This window comes from Nyctereutes procyonoides, unplaced genomic scaffold (assembly GCF_905146905.1).
Source record: "Nyctereutes procyonoides isolate TBG_1078 unplaced genomic scaffold, NYPRO_anot_genome, whole genome shotgun sequence".
NCBI lineage: Eukaryota > Metazoa > Chordata > Mammalia > Carnivora > Canidae > Nyctereutes > Nyctereutes procyonoides.
Genome location: NW_026575155.1, coordinates 16,242,229 through 16,262,977, shown reverse-complemented (window position 1 = coordinate 16,262,977; position 20,749 = coordinate 16,242,229).

Sequence of the window (20,749 nt, the reverse complement as noted above, 5' to 3'; positions counted from 1 at the left end):
CCAAGCAGCCCTTAACTACTTACCGGGCCCTGCGCGGAGCACGTGCCGGGACGGCTGGGAAATGTGGTCCTCGCTGAGATTCCCCGACTTTATTAGATGCGTGCGTTAGTTCACCCACGTCCCCAAACAAAGCCCTGAGGTAGAGACGACCGGCATCTGTTCCACATTTGCAGAGACTGAGGCACCGGGAAGCTCCGTGTCTCCCCCGCCAGCCCGCAGCGGGCAGCAGGGCCCCGCTCCATGTGACCCCAGTAACCAAGTTCTCTGTGTTGGGAGAGACTTAGGTCCCCCCTGAACCGCTTAAATTAAAATGGGGAAAGGACAGGTCTTAGCCAGAGTGTTCACAGGCACAGATTTGCAGGGTGAGGGGCTTTCTGCATGCCTAGAAAGGAGGGGAGTGGCCTTTGAGTACAGCCTGAGTGTGAGGTAGGTCCTGGGAGGGGGACTCCCCATTCCTTATTTGCTCTAAATCTCCAAACCAACTTGCTTGATAACCTGATAACCGTTCCACCAGGTAAATAAACCAGACCCCAGGCGGTGATCCTGAGGCCAAAGAGCAGCCTAGAAGCAGTCTTTCCAGTTCAGAGTCTCTCGCTCGCTCTGGTCAAGCCCTGCCCGTAGGCCTCCTCAAGCGCTCCGAGGGCATTGTGGGCTCCAGGTGAGTCCGGATTGAGGAAGGCTTCCTGGGGCAGCTGGACACGGATGTCACTGCCCCGGGGGAACTCAGAGCTTAGCCTGTGACCTTGGTCAAGGACATGGCCTATGTGAGTCTTCGTTTCCTATAAAGCAAGGAGGTTCCCACCCCAGACTTCCCTGATCCCCAAGCGTGTGCCAAGAGAGCCAGGCCGAGGGGCTAGCTCCGGCATTTCTCAAAGCCTAGAGTTTACTTTTAACCAAGATGTAAAAGTTTACCAAAACTAAAGATAGTGACTTTGCTGGAAATTGATGAACTCCAGCAGTTAACACTAGCCTCAAATGGAGAGATACTGTATATGTTTTTAATTAGTATATAGCAGGAAAACAGTGGTTACAAATGCAAGGTTTTCAGGAGACTAAGTATTATTTTAAGTAGGCTCCACGCTGAGCGTTGGAGCCCAGCACGGGGCTTGAACGATCAGACCTGGGTTGAGATCAGGATCAGACGCTTACCCAGCTGAGCCACCCAGGAGCCCCACAGGAGACAAAGTGTTTTAAAAATGGGCTTCTACAGGGCCGAAAACCCTCAAAGGGAGTTTTCATGACGCAGAGCCTGGAAGCCCCCGACACTCTGAGACCCTGCCCCGAGGTGGTTGTTGAGAAACTGTGATCAGCCTGGAGGTCAGAGTCAAGGTCACACGAGTGGGTGAAGCCAGTGCCCAGCCGAGGACAGACCTCAGGCAAACGTCCAGCATGTGGGGAAGCCCTCTGCGCTGGGGGAGAGCCCCGGGTTTGAGTCCAGGCTCATCCTAGCTGCAGTAGGAGCCTCACCCCCTCATACTCAGCCATGGGGCTCCTGGATGCAGTGGCCGAGCTGTGAGGCTTGAGGACCTGTGGCCTGAGTGCAGGGGCTGTTCCGACCAGAGCCACCCCGCTGATAGCCATGGACCGCCATCGGCATCCTAGTCTCCCTGGGTAGAGTAAGGGAGCCAGAGAGGTGGGCAGCTGGGCCAGGGGGCAAAGACAGGGTGACCAGAGCCAGGCTGTGAGGCCTCGTCCCTGCAGCCAGTCGGAGTGGGTGGGGTACCCCAGCATGTCAGCTCACAGCCTGGTGCCTCTAACAGGCCATGTTGGCTCCTGGCCTTGGTCAGCAGCTGCCCCAAGGCCTGAGACTCCGCCTGCCCCGTCCTGCCCCCCTAGTGCCCCAAACCCCACTGGCTGCGTTGTGCCTAGAGGCCTCTCCTGACACAGGCACCTGCAAAGGAGACTTTGCCCCTGCCCGTTAGAAACACTGCCTGACCGGGGCACGTGCTGCACCCAACTCTGCAGGTGAAGGGGGCTGTCTGGGCAGATCCTGCCCTGAAGGCCCCCTGGCCTCTCCATCGTTGAGCGGCCCAAGCTCCTCGCCCACAGCCTGGGGCTGGCAGGGTAGGTGGGCAGGAAACCCACACAGGACGTGTGATCTATCAAAGGATCACACCCTCCCCCCTCCCACCCCACCTCCACCCGCAGCCCCACTTGGACACACAAAAATTCTAATTTTTTTCTTTGCACCAAATCAGCTTTCAAATTGTTCTCTGGCATTCAAAACTAAACAAAACAAACTAAAGTACATGCTATTTCTACAAGGTCACCTGTCCAGATGTGGCATCTCCGATGTAGGAGAGGCACAACCCAGCTCACAGGCCTACCGAATCCCTGAGCTGTAGGAAAGAGCCGGTCGGTACTGCTGTCGGCGGGCTCGAGGAAACACTTCCAGAAGAAAAAACAGCCCAGCGTGTTACTAGGCGAGGAGAAGAACCTCCAGAGTTTGGGGGGCGGTTACTACCTGCCTTAGCACAGGCACAGGTGATGGGGCCACGGGATGGGGAAGCAAACGCTCTACAAACCCAAATACTTGGAGTAACAGTGGAAAAGGAGAGGCTGGGCCCTGGCCCCATGAGGAAGTGGCCCACGCACCAGCCGGGGCATTAAGAGCAAGCTCAGTGGCACTTTCTGGAAATGCTGAGTGGAGGAGGGACGCGACGGTCCTGTCATGTCACACAAAATTAGCGCATCCTTGGGCAGCCCAGGTGGCTGCCTATGGCCCAGGGTGTGACCCCAGGGTCCCAGGATCAAGTCCCACATCGGGCTCCCTGCATGGAGCCTGCTTTTCCCTCTGCTTGTGTCTCTGCCTCTCTCTCTCTCTCTCTCTCTCTCTCTCTCTCTCTCTCTCTCTGTCTCTCATGAATAAATAAATAAAATCTTAAAAAAAAAATCAGCGCATCCTTTAGCGCGGGGACAAGCTGTCCATGGGGACCGTGCAGTTGCAAGGTGACTCTGCGCATTCCCGTTTCCTGGGGCCTGGCAGGGCTTGGGGGCGGAGGCTGGACTCGCAGGTGCCCCCCAGCCCCCACCCCCTCTGTTAGATGGAACCGACTCTACCTCACAAGCCGCCTCTGCGTCTGAACCCGGAACTGGTGGGGACAGGCATGGTCACCCCCGGACAGAAGGACCCTTGGACTTGCTGCCGCGGGGCTGGTTCCAGGGGTGGCAGGGGGTGACAGGGTTGTGGCCCGGCTGAGCGGTCATCTTGCTGCCCTGGGCCTCCGTTCCCTGTACAGTTCAAGGGAGTGATGGCACCACTGCACCTGCCCCAAGAGGTCTCCAGAGGACTGGGTGAAGTCGCACAGGGAAGGCCATGCGAGAAGTTTCTCCAACACCCCTCCCCTGGTGTCTCAGCTGCCAGGCCGCCTCCCAGGGACCCTTCCCGCCCCCACCACCCCCGCCACCTCCCAGTCTTCCCTGGAGCATCCTTCTGCGTCCTCATGGCTCTCGCCACTGTCTGACCTCTACCCTGGAAGGCCACCAGCGCCCCGCCTGGCCCCCGCTGCCCCCAGCCCCTGTGTACCATCCGTAGGAACAGCCGCAAAGGTGCCGTCACCCTTGGCGCTGCGCAGCGGGGGGTCCGCAGGGACCAGCATGCTCCTCACCACACACGGTACACGTGCTGCCTGCGGGCTGCACTCTCAAACCCCGAGCCTGCCCGGCTCAGCCAGCGGCCACCCTCTCACTCTGCAGGCTACGAGTCCAGGTCACCGTGTCGGCAGGGCTGGCTCCTCCGAGGCCTCTTTCCTGGACGTGTAGACGCCACCAGGTCGTCCCTGTGCTGTGTCTCTCCTCCTCTTCTCAGGACACCAGTCGTGCTACATTAGGGCCCACCCAGTGACCTCTTTAAAGAACCCCCCCCCAAATACAGTCACACTTAACACATGCCAAGTACAAGACTTAACACGACCTTGGGGGTGACAGCCCCCAAACACTCGGCCTACATATTTGTATTCTCTCTCTCTCACGCTATTTTTATTTTTTTGCAATAAGCATGTATTCCTTATGTAACGCTGAGAAGCATTTTAAAGTCATCTGTGTCTCACTGGTTCAAGGGCACCGGGGTAGGGGACGTCAAGGGCGTGCTGGCCGTGGGGGCCGACTGGGCTCACGCGGGCGGTCGGAGATGCCGGCTGGCGCGGGCAGCGAGCGCCTCTGTCCTGGCCTCCCCTCGGCCGGGCCCTCAGCTGGGGCTTCCACCTCTGGGGAATAAGAGCTAATGGGGCTTAGGAATCTGGCAGGAAAGAGGAAACAGGATCAAAAGGAGCACCAGTCTGACGACCCCCCCCCCCCATACAAGGATCCTCCACCGAGAGAGTCTCAGCACCTGCCGGCCCAGCGGGTCAGACTCGGGGCCAGGGACGATGAGACAGTGATGACAGCGGTGATGGGGGTGGTGACGGTAGCCAACACCTGCCGCGGGTCCTCCACATGCCACGCTGCTCTAACAACTCTATGAGGTAGGGACATGTTGTCCCGCTTTCAGGGGGGGTGGGGGGAACCGAACCACAGAGAGGCTAAGTAACCTGCCTGAGGTCACAGCCCAGGCGTATCAAGGCCTGGCCCTCCGGCTGGAGAGCTTCTCTGCCCAGCACCCTGTGAATAACGTGAATAAAAGTACGACGGACAGACCCTCTGTCCTCCCCCCGCAGCTGGCCAGGCACTTGTCATTCACAGAGAGCCCCGCACAGTTGAGGACAGGGGCAGAAGCCCCCAGCAGGTGGAGGCTGCCTGGATGGTCACAGCGCCCCGGGCCCAGGGGCTGCAGCTCAGGCTCCCTCCTAGGGCGTCGGCAGGATGCCTACTCGGGATGCAGCCCCCACCCCCACCCCCGTCTCTGACCCTCTCTCCTGGGGACATGCAGGCTTCTAGCTCCTTCTGCAGCCCCTCCTGCAATGGCCAGATCCCTGCCGGCTCCCCGACATCAGAGCCTGCGACCTTGGCGTGTTTGACCTCTGGAGCAACTAGAGGTCGGAATTCCTGGTGCAAAGGTGCTTGCGGGTGAGATGAGAGGTCACATGTGACACATCCGCCACTGTCGCTGCTCGGAGACCTGAGCACATGTGGCACCCACCCCTCCAGGGCCTCTCTGCCCTCGGGCCTCTCGGGGGGCCCCCGACATCCCCCCTCAAATGGAAGCGGGCTGGCTGTCTGCAAGGGAAGCTCCCCCACCCCACCCGGGGACCCCCTGGCCCCAGGCATGTACCACCGCCCCCGCAAGCACCACTCCAACTACCAGACAATCTAGAACCAAGTTCCCGCTAGTTGAGCGGCAGGTGGACCGCTAAGAGCGGAGCCTTCTATGGCAACTCCACAGCCAGTGACTTTAGAGCCCGGTCTGGAAGGCTTGTGGTCTCAAGGACGGTTTTGCGTCACCCCCAGGCCACCCTGAAGAGCAGGTTTGAATTTGTAAGATCTCCCCGTGCACCAGGGAAGGCAGAGCCTGCCCACAAGGGAGGACTCTTACCTCCACGGGGGGCACCCTCCACCCCCACTCTGACCCCTGCTGGTCTCCCAGGGGGGGATCCGCTCAGTGGCTGCCATCTGCCCACCTCCATCCATTCAGCCAGCACATGCCTGGGCTTTTGCGATTGGTTTTGAAAACATGGGCCGGACAGACATTTCTCCAAAGAAGACACCCAGATGGCCACCAGACACAAGGGAAGATGCTCCACATCACGCATCATCGGGGAAACGCACGTCCAAACCACAATGAGATCCCACCTCCCACCTGTCAGAACGGCTAAAATCACACGCGCGCACACAAGTGTTGGTGATGATACAGAGAAAAAGGAGCCCTCGTGCACTGTTGGTGGGAATGCAAGCCGGTGCAGCCGCTCTGGAGAACAGCGTGGAGGGTCCTCAAAAGGATAAAAATTGAGCTACCCTACGATCCAGGATTTCCACCACTGAGTATTTACCCAAAGAAAATGCAGACACCAATTTGAAAAGATACATGCACCCCGATGTTTACAGCAGCATCACCCACAGTAGCCAAGATAGGGAAGCAGCCCAAGCGTCCACCGACTGATGGATGGATAAAGGAGACGTGGTGTCTCCACGATGGAGTATTCCTCAGCCATAAAACAGAATGAATACTTGCCATTTGCCACGACGTGGATGCACCTAGAGGGTATTAGGCTCAGGGAGATACGCCAGTCGGAGGAAGACAAATACCGTATGATCTCACTTATATGGGAGATAGCAAACAAACAAACACAGAAACAGGCTCATAAACACAGAGAACAGCCTGGTGGTTGCCAGAGGGGAGGGCGGGATGGGGGAGCCAGGAGAGGGGCACGCAGAGGCCCAAACTCCCAGTTATAAAATAAACGAGTCATGGGGGTGAGGAGTACGTTGTGGGGAACACGGTCGATAATACGCTACTAATGTGTGCCGACTGCCCTTACCAAGGTGAGCAATGATTATCGGCCGGAATCGTCACCTCACTATTGTACACCTGACACAGTCAACGACGCTTTGGTAATTTAAATAACAACCGCGAGGGCCGGCATCCATCCAGGGTGTATGAGGCGTCTGCCCCCAGACTGGCTGGGCGCCCTTCCATGCTCCAGGCCAGTGGGCGGCCCCAGGCCCCTTGCCTGGCGGACCTGTTCACCAGGACACAGGCTGAGGCGCCTGCCGTGCACCTGCCACTCGCCAGGGCCCCTGCTGCCCTGCGCCATCACACATCTTTTTGTGCAAAACAATACGGTGAGGGCCGTCGGTGCCGCATCTCCTCGGTGGGCTGCGAGGTGACCATTTCCGGTGGCAGGACGTCTCTGCTGCCCCTGTGGATCCCCCTGCCCGCCCACTAGCAGCCCTGCTGGCCCCGACGTCACCCCCAGGCCACCCTGAATCTCCCTGCTGTCTCTGCAGACGGGCTCTCAGAGCACCCCGTGTCCACGGTGGCCCCACCAGGTGAGAGTCATGCAACCCCGTGACCGTCCTCTGAGGAGCCATCTCCCCTCCTCCCTGTCCTGTCCCCATGGGGCCTCGCTCACCAGCTCACCAGCCCATGGGGAGGTGCTTGCCAATAGGTAACTGTGGGAGGGAGGGAACCGGTCCTCTGTGCCCCCACCGCCTGCCCACTACCCGGGCCCCGGGCCTCTCAGACTGTGGTCGGCACCCAGTGGGTGCTCTCTGGGAGGCAGTGGTTTGGGGAATGTCTCGCCCTGTCTAGGCCTGGGGAGGACCCCAGGAGCTTGAGGGGAGGAGGCTGGTGTCCCTCCTGAGCACGTGTCCGTGGCTGACATGGCTCCAAGGGATGCCCGACAGCTGCAGGTCCCGTCCCCCTGCCTGGAGCCCTGTCCCCTGCATGCAGGCAGGCCTCAGGTGAAAATCCACGCTACCACTGAGATCGAGGCATCTGAGCGGTTTGATCCTGGACGGTCCCAGTGGAGGCAGGTCCTATCTAATCCACACGATTAGTCTGGCCTGAGCTTCCATCCTCGAGGGGCCAGTCTCCTGGGTTCGAATCCTGGCTCTACGGCTTATGGCTGAGCGACCTCAGGCAGGTTTCTTAATCTCCCTGTGCTTGTTTTCCCATTTCAAATGGGAAAGTAAAGTACCTCTGTCTCCAGAGTATTGTGAGGATCAATAAGGTATTAGGTCAACAGGGCCTCACAGGGCGCCTGGCATGGGGTGTGGGTAACACGAGCTCCGGTGGGCTTGACGATCACCTCTATCCGTTCTTCCTCACTCTTCACTGTGGAAGGTCGGGGCTTCTTTTTTATGATGTGAATTATTTGTGCATTTACCTGTCAGACTCCATAAAGCAGTCGCTCTGAAAAGGTGGCCCCGGGCCTGCCCTGGGCCAGACGTGAGCATCGGGAGGGAAGTTTTCCAAGCTCACTGCAGACCCACCGAACCAATAATTCAGGGATGGGGCCAAGCAATCTGGGTTCCGACAAGCCCTCCAGGAGACTCGACCCACCCTGAGTCTGAGAACCGCTGCTGGAAAGGCTTTATCTTTAAAATAAATCAAGGGTGTCTGGGCGGTTTGGTGGTTGTCTGCCTTCGGCTCAGGGGGTGACCCCCGGGTCCTGGGATCAAGTCCCACATCAGGCTCCCTATAGGGAGCCTGTTTCTCCCTCTGCCTGTCTCTGCTTCTCTCTCTGTGTCTCTCATGAATAAATAAATAGAATCTTTAAAATAAACAAACAAATAAATAAATAATTTAAAAATAAATCAAAATTGAAGTAAATCCAGAAAAACCAGGCTGCAGGAAAAAGAAAAACATTCCTGCTGCGTTCCCTTCCTGCTCCGGACACGGTCACGTATTTCCTGTTCCCACACCCCGGGTGTGCGCCCTGTGGCGGCCACCGCCGAGTACACACTGCAGACAGAGACCGCGAACGGTGTCGTCTCCAGGCCTGGAGGCTGGAAGCCCAAGACTCACGCGGCGGCAGGCGTGCTTTCCGCTGGAGGCACCACAAGATGATTCGGTCCAGGCCCCTCTCCGAGCTCCAGCAACTCTGGGGGTTCCTCGGCTGGGTGTTCGGACTCTCTGACCCCGGAGCTGAGCCCACGGCTCCCTGAGAAGGGCTCGAGGACCTGGGTTGGCCGATCCCTTGGCCCCACGCAGATACAGGGCCGGGCCGAGCAGGGCTCCGGGCCCCCTCCACTCTCCCGGGTCGGTTGAGAGCACAGCCACCTGCCCCGTGGGGCTGTTCCCTGACCCCGCGCCCTCTGCCTGTCACCCCTGCTCCAGAGCATCATGCGGCCCACGCTGACCGCGCAGAGACTGGTCTGTCCCCGTGTGAGGGCACGTGTCGGGTCATGACGGGATTCGATATGAAAATGGCATTTGTTTTCCAGAACTTAGAATCCAGACAATTGACAGACTGCCTTTACCAAAACAAAGATAAAGCAAACAAACGAATATTTGCTCCCGCAAACGTCCTCATGTTTAAGGTGATTAATGCCACTTGTGAAATCCGGGAAGGAATCCGGGACAGAGGAAAGTAGTGCACCTCTTCCTCGGGTTGCTCTCCGTCCAAGCTCGATGACAAAATGTCCTGATAAAGAAAGTGAAGAGGGCTTTGCTCTGGCCGAGGTGTGCATCCACGCACCTGTGCCCTGAGGACCGCGTGGGCGGGTCCCCAATGCCTGTTGGGACGTCAGTGCCGCCCAGCTGTCTGGGAACCGTGTCAGGGTCCCGGCCCCACGGAGGAGGGAGGGGACTGAACTGCGTGTTCCGCCCGAGGGTCTGCTTCGGGGAGGAAGGGGCCTGTGTTGGCAGGCTCACGGGGAAGGGGGTGTCCGAGCACTCTCTGGGTGCTCCCTTAGCAGGGGCGCCCCATCTCCGCTGTAGCTTGACTCTGCCTCCCTTCCCCACGCCCGCAGGCCGCTTGGGCCCGGCCTCCCTCCCAGGGTCACCCGAGGTGGCCTCCAGCCTCCCAGGGGCCTGGCCCATCCGCAGGCACGCAGCACGCCCACCTCCAGGCCGAGGAGACTGTCCAGACAAGGCGAACGTGACTCCGCTAGGCCTCAGCCCTGTGCTCGCAGGCGGAGACCTGGCCCAAGACGACCCAGGGCGCAGGTCAGCGGCTTGACTTCGCCAGGGCACCACGGGGAAAGCTCATGCAGCCCCTGGTGTAGACGAAGCTGAGGCCTCAGACACGGAGGGACCTTGGAGGTGTCCCTTCCACGCAGCTCGGCACTGAGCCCACCTAGTTCCCAGGAACTTCTCAAAGATGCACAGAGCAGAGCGGCGTCTGTGGGGGCCAGGCCCACCTGAGGCCCGAGGCCACCAAGCAGGAGGCCCCCCAGGAGTCCCATAGCCAATGCCAGGAGGAAGGCTTCCGCGGGGTGGGCTCTGCTGGAAATGTGTTTCCGTCCACACCGCCGGCTTCCCGCTTCCTCGGCTGCTCCCAGTGCCCCTGCATAGATCCTGGGGTTCTGTGCAAGACGACGGGTTTATGGGATATGCTTATCCGGTGCCTCTCCCTTCCCAGGAATGTTTGGGGGTGGGGATGGGATCAGGATGTAGCCAGAAAAGCCATTTCCATGACATAAATTACCTGAAGTAGGAGCTTCCCGGGGCCGCTGTTCAAACGGGCCCACGCGGGCAGCTTAGCGGTGGAGGGCTGTCCTCCCCCTGCTGGGGGCCGCAAGTCCAGGTGAGGGCACCGCGGGGCCCCGCCCTTTCCCAAGGCCCTGCCTCGTCCAGCTCTGGGGGCTCCGGGGTCCCCTGGCTCAGGCACATCAGCCCACTCTGTGCCCCCGTCATCCCGCGGCTTCTCGGCCTCCACGTGAGGACACAGCCACTGGTGAAGGTCCACCGCTCCAGTCCGCTCGCAGCCCCCCGTGTGGACGTCCTAAGTCATCATCAGATGCCAGTGAACAGAGACGCCAGCAAGCGCCAGCCTTACCGCGCACGGCTCGGGGCGCGGGAGGGCTGGATGGGGGCGGGTGGTCAGTGAGGCCCTTTGACCTCAACACCAAATTCCCGCTTGCTCCCGCTATGACCCAACGCTCCATCCAGATTCAAGGAAAGCGCACGGATTTACCCAGAACTGTGGACCCGGGCAGCGTGACCCCACAGGGCGATGGGCACAATGGCAACGCTGGCTGGGTTACGTCACCCCCCAGGGGCCCTCCACAGGCTAACAGAGGTGGGGGCAGCCGGAGCCGGGGCAGGACAGGCCGGTGACCCCGGACTGAATCTGCGGGCATCACTTCGAATATCATGAGAGATGCTGTTTGACATTTCGGAAGCTCAAGGCACAGAGTTGAATTCAAAGACCGGTAGCACATGGTATGTGTTACATGGTGCCATTTGGGGGGAAAAACACGCTGCAGAGCACCCCACACACTGTGTGGGCGCATGGCTGGGGACCTGGGAGGCACACCCCACGCTCCTGAGCACCGGAGGGAGGGGAGCCTGGGATGGGGCGATGGCCCTGGGGCCGTGGGTCACTGCGGGGCCTCCTCACTCTGACCACCTGTTCCAAAGGCTGCAGATGAGCACCCAGAGGGGTGGACGCACGGGCCAGGCCTGAGGGGCCCTGAGCGCGGAACTGGGGAGCACGCGGACGCAGTCACCTACCCAGAAGCTCCGTGACCACGGATTTTATTTTTTTCCTTTTTTAATGATCCTATTTATTTATTTGAGAGACAGCGTGCAAGCACAAGCAGCGGGGAGCCCCAGAGGGAGAGGGAGAGGGAGAGGGAGAGGGAGAGGGAGAGGGAGAGGGGAAGCAGAGTCCCCGCCGAGCCGGGAGCCCGATGCGGGACTCGATCTCAGGGCCCCGGGATCACGACGGAGCCGAAGGCAGACACTTCCCCGACGGAGCCACCACAGCCCCCCCCCCGCCCCCGGGCACCCCTGTGACTTCTGTCTTTGACGTTTTACAAGAAGAATGCATTTCTGTTCCACTTGGGTAAAATTTTAAAAATCGGTTTTGTTTTCAAAGCCACAGCCTTTTTGAAAGCACAATAAACCAGCAACCACAAAACCAAAAAGAAATGGTGCGAGATAAGCACGGAAAGAGGGCGTCTGTGGCAGAAGGCGTGGGGGATCTGCGCTGAAGCCGTCCGTGGGCCCTGAGCGGCTGCTGCCGGCAGCCAAGGGGGAAGGCTGCTGGCTCCGCGTCGAGGGGGCGCCGGGGGAAAGGTGGCCCCGGGCGTCTCGCCCCGATCATGAGCCCCGGGCTGCTCCCGATGCCCCGGACCCTCCCCACGGCGCTGGTGACCGTGCCCCCCCCCCCCCGCACACTGTGAAAGCTCCGCAGGGGACCCCGCGAGGACATCACCGCCTCCCCGCAAGTGCAGCAGGAGCCCCTCTCACAGAAACGGGAGCGACGTTCTCAGCTGCCGACTACCGCACCCCCCTTTGACAGCCGAGCAAATCCAGGCTCAGAAACAGTCACACGCCTTGCCTAAAATCTCAGGCGCGTGCGTGGCGAAGCCGGGATCACTCGAACCCAGGACTCGGGCGGTTCCTCCCCCTGCGGTCCGGCCCCACGGATGCACCTGCACAGCGCAGGTCTGTCCTCCCTGCCTGGGTGCTCGTGACCTTGGGGTGCCGGGGCATGCATCCTGTGGGGTGCCCCACTCCAGAGCACAGCACAGCTCACCCCGTAACGTCCCACAGACTGCCAGGGGTGGCACCCGCCCCAGTCTTCACCGCCGCGTCCACATGGGGGCAACCTCGAGGGTTTCAGACCCCGTGCAGGGCTTCAGGTCCACACCCGCACCAGCGTCCTGTGGGTAGAGGACGTCTCTCACGGCCCGGAGGGGAGACCAAGACGGGGGGCTTGCTCAGGGCGCCCCAACTCCAACCGCAGGAAGAATCCTAAAGGGGCAAACCCCACACCACCAGGGGCGGGGTCTCATCTACAAACGTGTGCAGCCCTGGGGCAGCTTCTCACTCCGAGAGGGGGGCTCTCCCCGGGAGGCACCGCCAGGCCCCCTCGCCTCCCCTCCCCGCCTCGGCCCAGGAGTGGGGACACGGCAAACGGATGCTGTGCTCCGTGGGGCGTGAGCGGGGGGTGGCCCACACGGACCCCGGTGCCAGCACACCCTCCAGCCCAGGGACGTGTGTCTTGTGTAAAACACACGCCATTTGCCACCTGGATGGTTTCAGTGTGGGGCTCAGTGGCACCAGGAGGGCTCAGCTGTCCTGCGAAGGTCCCTGCTGTCCGCTCCCTGTGCTCCCCACATCTGTGCACCTGGCCGTCCTGGTCAGTTCACACGAGTGACCCCACCTGGGACTTGCCCTCTCTTGTGCCTTGGCCTCCCTTGCTGAGTGTCAGGACCCAGAGGCCCACCCACGTGGTAGCGGGGGGTCAGCACGGGTCCCTCCTACTGCCCAGTGCTCCTCCCCAGTGTGGACAGACCTCCATGGACCCTTGGGTCGTTTGCCCCTTTTGGGTGCTGAGAAGGGTGCTGCTGCGCACGGGCAGGTGCAGGTTCTGTCTGGACACCTGCTCTCGGCCCCCTTGTGAGGTCGCAGGGGTGGAGTTGCCGGGTCATTTGACAGCTCGGTGGGTGGCCGCCTTGTTGAGAAGCCCCCCCACCCCCGCCGCCGTTTTCACAGCAGCTGCACCATAGCAGCCCCCAGCCCCACAGACACTGAACTTCCTCGCTCAGTTGTGCACACAGGCCTCACGCTCTCCTGTGACCGGCACCCCATGCTCAGGATTCCACGATCCAGCCAGGGCACCGTCCCCACCCCGGGCTGGCCCGTGTGGACCCCAGCGAGGAGCTGGGCACAGACTCTGGAGCAGGCCTCAAGCCCAGCCTCTCAAAGTTGGGTTCAGTGCTTTGAGGCCACAGGTGCACAGGCAGGGGAAGGGATCGCAGGGACACTGTGCCGGGGGTGACCAATGGCCAGGGTTGCCCAGGGCTGCCGGGGTCAGGCTTCTGTCCCAGCATCATTGATAGCAGTGCCCCCTGCCCCTCTCAGAGGTGCCCCATGGGTCCACTAACTTATAAGGTCCCCCGACCTGGAGCCAGCTGGCATCCCAGGCTCCCCACGCGTGTGCCTGTGTGTGTCGTGAGGACTTCCACGCTTCCAACCACACCTGCTCTCAGGTCTGTCTCCTCCCGCCCCGAGCTGGCCTGCTGTTCCTCTCTGACAGTGAGCCAGGCCACGGGGGCCGGCGCAGGTGCGTGATAGACCGTTCTAGAAAGAAAACCTCTGCCAGACTCCACAGGCGGGGACTCCTTCTGCCCCTGTGCTGCAGACCACCCTCCCCGGGGTCACGTTGTCGCCGGCGGCCATCTCCACCCATCTGGACATATGTGCAAGTTCACAAAATAAAATCCACCCCCGTGCTCTTGCTTATGTGTGTGCATGCGTGTTTTCTGTGTGAGCATGTGTTTCCATGTGTGTTTCCACATGTGCGTGTGTTTCAGTGTGTTTACATATCTGTGTTTCTATGTGTTCATGTGTGTTTGTGTTTCCGTGTGAACATGCGTGTTCCCATGCTTCTGTGTGTGCATGCACGTTTCCTATGTGCATTGTTTCCGTGTGTTTCTATGTGTGCATCTGTGTTTCTCTGTATGTATCCATGTGTGCACACACCTGTGTACATTCGTGTGCATACACACGCCTGTGAATCCCAACGCCTTTGATGAAAAGGCAACGTGAAAAAAAATTAAAAAAAAAAAAGAAAAAAAAGAAAAGGCAACGTGAAATGAATCCAACAAGGCAGACGTTTTTCCAGAACGACTGGGGTCAGGACCCTGTGTGGAAAGCACACAAATCACTGGTCTTAAGAGCCAGGTGAACTGCCCAGGAGCGATCTCCTCTTTATGTCCCTCTGGGGGTGCTGGGTCTCAGCCCAGGATGCCCTCCCCCCAGCCAGCCCACCCCCGTCTCTGCTGGCCCCGTGTTTGGATCCTGGCGCACGGGGTCCACCCTGGGGCCGCCTCCGTCCCCGGGGCAGCGGCCAGCACTGCAGGGGGGAAGTCTTGGCTCCGCGGGACTGTCCTCTGCCCCGGGGGCTGCGGGGCTGCACATCTGTCTTAGGGCTGCACTGCGCGGTTCGAGGTCCGGGACAGGAGCCCCTCGTGGGTGCAGCCGCCCAGACGCGTCCCCCCCCGCTTTCCCGGGGACAGCAGCTCCCTGTGATTCCCACAGCATTACTCACATTTCCCCACTGGACTCCACACCAGGCTTGACTTTTGAACACACGGAGAGCAGAGCAGTAATTTCTATAGTGGAGATATTTTGTTGTTAATGAGAGTAATACCGGATTATATATATATTTAAAAAAAATCCCTCGGGGAGATACGGGAAGCCCGACGCTGGTTACTGGTCATGGGGATGAGACGGATTTTATTTGTAATTCGCTGTAAGGAAGAGCTGAGCGCACCGGCTTTGCCCGAGGCCAGGGCAGCGGCCGAGGGACCGTGAGGCGGGGGGACAGTCGGGCAGGGCTGCGCTCCTCCCACGGGGCTCTGGGCAAGGGGCGGCCCCTGGGACAGAGGAGCCTGGCTCGCAGCACACGCGCACACACACGGGCTCCGCCGCGGCCCAGGGGCGGTGATCACAAACGTGGGCCCGCCCAGCAGGCGGGAACCCACAGGGGCTGGTGGGCCTGGGTCGTGGGCTGGGCAGCGGGGGCCGAGGGGGCCGCCACGACCTCGAGGCGGGGCACTGAGCCGAGCCTGCCCCCAGCCCCCCGCTGCTCTCAATTCCCATCATTCCAGGACCTCAGACGTGTGTGAGGTTAACAGGTCTTCCCATGGCCAACCCCAAGCTATAGCCACTGTCAGGATGTTGGTTGTGAGCCTTCAAGACCTTTTAGATGCAATTTTATATATTTTATATAAATTTCTGTCTTTAACACCAGGAGGATGATACTACCCGTGTCCCTGAGGCGGGACAACACGCGGTAAACCTTTCTCATGGCAGCGCCTCTCGCGGGTGGGACACTCCGTGCATGAAAATCCCGCAATACTGACCATTCCCGAGGGCGCAGACAAGCCAGCTTGCTGGGCTGTCGGCCCTACACACCAGCGCACCCCTGCCCAGCAGAGAGGAGCTGGCGTTTCTCCGGAAGGTGGACGCCAGGCATCCATCCTCGGGGGCGAAGGCCCCCTGTGCCCGCAGGAGCCCCGGGCAGGCTGCCTCAGGGCACAGGCGTCCTGGGGAGGACCGAGCGGGCAGCCTGGACCCTCCGATGTGGGCCAGAGAGGCTCCCGGGAAGAATGGGGTCAGGGCCGTACCTGTTTCCTATTTGAGATGCACAGTTGCCGGCACTGGCCCCACGCAGGTCCTGGTCCTGCCAGGCTGTGGCCCCGCGAGGGCACCGGGCGGATGACATCTGCACTGAAGTCCGGATGTTTGGGGAGAGCGCCTCTGACCCGGGGAGCACCTGACAGGGGCCCTTGGGCACCCCAGGGAGAGCGTCCACAGGTGTGAACCGTGGCCTGGAGGCCAGGCTTCACCTCGGAGGCCAGTGGAGCTGAGCCCTGAGCCACAGGGCAGGGCTGGGGGGCAGATACCCCCAGAGTGTGGGGCACCTGGGTCTGGCCACCTGTGCCACAGTGGGTGCGGTGCTAGGGACAGGACCAACCTCTCGGGGCTGATGGAGCCCCGGGACCCTAGACGCGTCGGGGGCAGAGGAGCCCTGACCTCACAAAGGAGGCTGGACTCCCTCTTGGTACCGACGGGGAGGGTGTGTCCCCACGTTGCTGAAGCACACTCACCTGTCCACACCTTCGAGCACTTGCGTGCTGCTCACATTGGCTGTTTCTAGAAAGAGAACTTTCAGATCAAAGAACAGAACGCTCTCCGGGAGCATGAACCGGTGCAAAGGCAGGCAGAGGCCCACGCTGCACACCCGCAGTCTCCCGAACCCCTAACCTCCGGGCACGGGGAGCAGTTCGGGCCGAGCTGTCTGGTGAGGCAGGAGGCTGTACCGCTGCCCGCAGAGGCCCACCAGCCCTGCGCACAGGGTCCCGGATGGTTCCGCCAGCAGCAGGCCCTGCCTGGGGGGAGGCGGGGCTGAGCCTGAGCCCCTCCTGCGGGACCCGGTGTGCAATCCCTGCTCCTTCCTTCTCCTCTCTCCGGGAGCTCCTGGCCCGAAGGGGCCCATGGGCTCCAGAGAAAAAGACGTCCCCGTCCGTGCGCTACCTCTGCCCAACGGCTGCAAGGGCCGCGCCGATCTCTGGAAGAGGCGCAACAGCAAGATTGGGCTCCCCGGGCCCCACCTGCCTACCTGGGCTAGCGCAGGGGGCCCCCTCTGCTGGCCCACATCGTCCGCCCACCCTCTGCCCCCCGTCACCGCCCAAAGAAGGGAGAACATGGATAAAATCCAACATTGGCCTTGGGGAGTCCGGATGCTGGGGCTCTGTCCCCGTGAGCCCCCACAGCAGCCCCCGATTTAACCTCCGCCCAGGGCAGGGGTGGCCCAAGGACTGAGCCCCGAGTCTAAGAAGTTCCGAGACACCCCGGTTCTTGTCCCAGCTGGAGGACAGCACCTGCAAACACCCAGGGGCCGTGTTCAGGAGACGCCCACACAGGGGCCAAGCCAGGGGCACAGAGCCCAGTGACGGCTCGGCCCGAGTGTCCGTGTCCCCCCACAAACTCCGGTTAAACCCCCCATGCGATGGTATTGGGGTGGGGCCTCCGGCCTGGGCAGTGTGGAGGGTGGGCCCTCCCGGAGGAGCTGGTGCCCAGGCACCCCCTCAGCCCGTCCAGCACATGAGGACACGTGTGCCACCCAGACCCAGCTGGTAGCCTCCAGAACATGAGCCTCCCAGGGCCAGGGGCCCAACGGAGAGAGGACAGCCCCCCCCCAGTGCCCCTCTCACACCGGGTTCACTGAGAGCCGTGTGGAAAGGGAAGCATCCCAGGCCTCCTCAGTGGCTACGGCACCCCTGGGTCCCCGCACGACGGCCACCCACTGCCCCCGCCTCCCACCTCCCCACCCCGGGCACACGGACCTCCAGCAAACCCGTCCTCAAGGTCAGCAGGATGCCCCGAGCTCAAGGGGAGCTGAACCCCTGCAGCTGCTCACGCTACCCTCCACGGGGCTCCCCACGAGGCTCCTGGAAGCCCTTCACCCCAGCCGGCAGCACCGTGTTAGCTGCAGCTGTCCTCTGCTCTGGGACCCACTCGAGAGACAAACGTCCCAGCTGGCCCAGGCTGCAGGGGGTTGGGGACACGGGATTTCAGGGTGCACATCGGTGTGTCTGTGCCCCTGTATCAGCACTGCCAGGCAGCCGAGTCCCCCTGTCCCACGCTAGGCGCATGCCAGGGACCCTAGGTGTGGCGGCCCCCCAGACACAGAGGCGCCTCTGAACCCACCGTGAGTGTGGCCTCGTTCGGGAAGGGGTCTATGCGGGAAGAGGTGTCCCAAGGGAAGACGGTTGTGTGACCGCAAAGACAGAGATGGGAGCCGTGCGACCACCAGCCAGTAGCACCCGGAGCCCGGGAGCTGGACGGGGTGACCTCGGGGCCCCCAGCCGACACCCCGATCTTCAGCGTCTGGCCCCCAGAGCTGTGAGGACACAGTTCCGCTGTTGTTGGCTCCCAGCCCCTGGTGACTTGTCACGGCCGACCCGGGAAGCTCACGCACTGGGCAGGTGGCTGACCCGTGAGCGGCAGGGGAGAGGAATGGTCCGTCACTGGGGTGGACAGAAGGCGGGGCGAGCCCCCTGCACCCCCACCCGCCATGCTGCGGACGCTCCCGCCGTGATGGCCCCCCGCCCCCACCTCCTCCCGACAGTGCAGGCCTGACAAACTGCACATCACCTCCGTTGGGGGCCGCAGAAAGTAGACCTAGGCTGGAAAGCACCCACCACCCTCGGTCCCGCACCCATCTCACCACCTTTTGCAGCATCCATTAAGCACCCAGTGTGGGAGGCAGACTTCTGAGGCGGACGCCAAGATTCCCACCCTGGGTGCACCCCCCCGTCCCCCCGTGGCTCCCCGCCCCAGGCCAGTGCTGCTGGAGGGTTCTGAGGACGTCATTAAGGCTCGAACTCCTGAGCTCACGTCAGGAGACGACAGGAGCGGCCTGGCTCGAGCAGGGGTCCCTCACATGTGGGTCCGGAGCCACAGCAGAGGACACAGAGACCCCGACAGGAGGGGACAACCTTGAGGCTGGCTTTGGAGAGGGAGGGGCCCGTGGGAGGCAGCCTGGGGGGCCACGTGGGCAGGACACTGAGTCCTGCCGACACCCAGGGCAGTGGAGGGAGCCCCGGTCTGCACACGGGGCGCCACCAGCTGGCACCTCGAGGCGGGGGCCCGGCTCCCCCAGCTCTGTGGGCATGACACCGTCCCCACACCTTGGGCTGATCCCAATGGACTCTGCTTGGCGCCCCTCGCAGGGACCTTGAGGAAGACGGCTGTCCTTCGGCACCTGGCCTCTGTCGCTGAGCACGACACCCGGAGGCACGCATGGGGCAGGACCAGCCCCTTGTGCGATCCCCGTGCGTACAGCCTGCAGGCTGGTCCCCAGGCCTCCGTGACGACCCCTGGGCCGGGGCCCACGCGGGCTGTTGGGGCGACGCGAGCTAGCCAACAAATGTCCCCCCGAGACCCTGCTCCCACTTCTTCTGGGCGCAGACGCAGGATGGGGACCACGGTGTTGCATGGGGACTGGCTTTGGGTGTTTGAGGAGCTGCCAAACAGCCCTCCGCAGGAGCCGTGATTCACTTTTGCTAACATTTTCAAGATCTTCTAAATGAAAACCAGAGCAGACAACAGGAAGTGAGTTGTTTGGCCTGAGAGGTGGGAAAAAAGCCCCTCCCCCAGGTCTCACAGTGCGGGGGGAGGCATGCATCCATCTGTCTGTCCATCGTGGGCCTCCCCCGCACCCAGGCCCATGGGGAAGCCTCAAGGCCTCACATCACTGTGCTTCTGGCTGTGACAGGGAGTCGTGCATGGTGTGTGCCTGGTGCCGACCTCCGTGCGGGCTCCAACCCCGAGTGGGAGCCCTCCCCACCCACCCACCCCCTCACCCCCTCACGGAGACCCCAGCCAGCCCCCGCCTGTTCTCTGGCCTCACGCAGACCCGCTGGGGAGCCCTCTGCACCCCCCTGAAAGCCTCCCCCTTCTTCCCAGTGCATGTGACACGCCAGTAGTCTCCATATCAGAACTGAATCTGGGTGGGGGTCCATCTGGCCTCCGAGAGGTGATCGCAGCACCGGCACCCAGCAGACCTGCTGAGCTGCACCATCTGGAACGTTCTCTGGCTGAGACAGAGCCAGGAGGCAGGCCCTGCCGTGCAGCAGGCCTTGGATTGGAAGCGCCTTCAAGCTGCTGTCCCGGGTGCCCCGAAGCCAGGACGAGGGGTGAAGCCCCACGGGCCCTGGTGCAGCCCGCCCCCTGCATCCGGGGTGCTGCAGCTACCTGCGCGGGGCTGAGCTGCTGGTCTAAACCACAGGGCTTGGGCTCCAATCCTCTATCTGCTTCTCTTCACCAGGGGTGGCCACCTGACACCCTAAGCCCTAAATCTAGTCCATCAGCCAGAGTTAATGAGGAGGATGGGTCAGAGCCGTTGCTAACGCCCCCGTGCCAGCCCCGCACCCATGGCACCTGCCCACCTTCAGCCGCCGGGGACGGGCAGCAGGCCAGCGGAGGCAGTCGCCACGACTGCCCAGGGCCAGGTCAGCACACCCCACCCTGTTTATCTCATCTGTCACCTCAGTCCACGAGGCAGCCAGACGCCACTGCTAGCCTGTGTCCCCCTGGAGCAGGAGGGGAGTGAGTCTAGCCCGAGGCAAGGGTCCCTTTCCCGGGAGCAGGAAGCGGCTCCGAGAGGCCGTGGGAGCTGATCGCGCTGGGCACCAGCTGCGCATGCTGCGGGGACCGCCCGAGGTTAGGGACCACGCTCCAGGGCCCGGCGGGCTGGGGCATGGCACTCTATGTGGGCCCCGGCCTAGGACTCGGTGCCTTCCCCTGTAGAATGGGACAAAGCAGCACCTGCCCCAGCAGGTTGGGAGGAGAAAACAAGTTGACGCATATGAAGAGCTCCGCAAGGGACCTGCCCAGACACTTGGCACCGTCAGTCCATCACTCTGGCCACAGACAGCTTTCTCGGACCCTCACTTGATTCAAGGCCCAGGCGAAGCCCCAGCACTGCCAGGCCCAGGCGCCTGGTCTCGGCCCAGTTGCTCCTCCTGACCCGCTGGGCCCCTGGCTTGTCCTGGGCATTTCGCTTCCCCACGGGCAGCAAGAGTGCCAAGGTCCAGGCCTACGCCAGCGGGTTTGAAGTCGGGTCCACCAGGTGTCAGTTGGTAAGAGGGAATGAAACACCTGGCTGCAATTTCCTTGGCC